Source organism: Corylus avellana, chromosome ca1 (assembly GCF_901000735.1).
Source record: "Corylus avellana chromosome ca1, CavTom2PMs-1.0".
Lineage (NCBI taxonomy): Eukaryota > Viridiplantae > Streptophyta > Magnoliopsida > Fagales > Betulaceae > Corylus > Corylus avellana.
The window spans coordinates 35,881,453-35,883,110 of record NC_081541.1 but is presented as its reverse complement, the minus strand read 5'-3'; positions in this window follow the sequence as shown (position 1 = coordinate 35,883,110).

Genomic DNA, 1,658 nt, shown 5'->3' with positions numbered 1-1,658 from the left:
CGGGCCCTGCCCGAGACCCACTTGGGACCTGTACGGGACCCACTCGAGACCTACCCGGGACCTGCCCAGGACCCACTCGAGACTTGCCCGGGACCTGACTGGGACCCACCCAGGACTTGATCGGGACATGACTGGGCATGCATGGAACTGCGTGGGACCTTGCCAGAACTTACCTAGGACCCGCCCGAGACCTGCCCGGTCAAGTCTCGAGGGGGTCCCAGTCAAGTCTCTGGCAGGTCCCAGTCAAGTCCGGGGCGGGTCCCGAGCAAGTCTAGTCGGGTCCTGGGGGCTCCCGGTCAAGTCTTAGGCGGGTATTTTTATATTTTATTTTTTAAATTATTGTATATTAGTATTTTTATGTTGTGATTTTCCGTGCGCACGCCAAACGCTGAAATTGTTTTCATCGTAAAATATTTTGCTGTAAAATGACTTCCTTGAAAATATTTTACGCTGAAACAAACGGGGCCGAAAAATGTAAAAATAAAAAATAGAAGTATATACCGCAACGATTCAAGAAAAATATTAGTTAATTTGCACTATTACTTCAAAATGACTAATCAATATGAACCTATGTTATAGATTCATTATTGGGTTGCATCCGGTGTGCAACCCTAGCAGCTCTCTAGCCAGTGAGCAAGCAACATCCTAGCACCATGACGGCTTTGTCTCACTGTTGGGCGCCACACCATACTATCATCTTCTATGTGGGAATTAGATTTGACAAATTCTTGTAATATCTTAAACAAAAATCATGAGTAACTTTTTTTTTTTTTTTTTTTTAAGAGAACATCATGAGTAATTAATCGACTACTAAGAGAGCAATATTATAATAATACTGTCAAACTTACATGAAAAATCCTTCAGCTGTAGAGGAAAAAATCTGATCAGTCTACAATGATAAAATAGAGATTACAATAAAAATATGCCTAACTCTTGAGTTCACAACAAATTAGGTAAAATATAAGGATATTACTCTCTAGGAACAATTACAACCTTAATAGAATAAATATATAACGAAGAATTCTACTTTGAATTACAACTCTATCTGGATAGTTTTTATTCTAATAAAACCTTGCCTTTTCTTTTTGTGTTTGGCACGCTAGTTAAAAACATCATTATAAGCAAATTTGAACCGCACTCCAAATGTCTTATGAACACCCATATCTCTTAGGAGCAAGTGTAGCCATAATTAGGGGTGTACAACGGATTGTAATTGCGGTTATTTTCTCATAATTGTAACTGCACTTGGTTTAGGCAGTTATTCAATTTTAAATAACTGCAACCAGCATGGCAATTGGGGTTATTGAAGATGGGTTATAAACCGGTTATTAATCGGTTTTCATAAATACTTTCATCATTTTTTTCTTTAATATAAAACTTCAATTTGTTAATTCAAATAAGAAATACTGTTTATATTTCATAATATATCGTTAATTCAAACTATTAAAGTATTAACATCAATAAATTAATAGCACATTCTATATAATATTAACACTGGATTCTCCTCTCACTTCATTTCATAATATATTAGCAATCTAATTGTTTGTTTCCACTGGATTCTCATCTCACATATCCATATTAACATCAATAAATTCATAGCACATTCTATATAGATTTAGTTTGCGGAATAGATCTTTGAAATGGAATGACTATTCCTA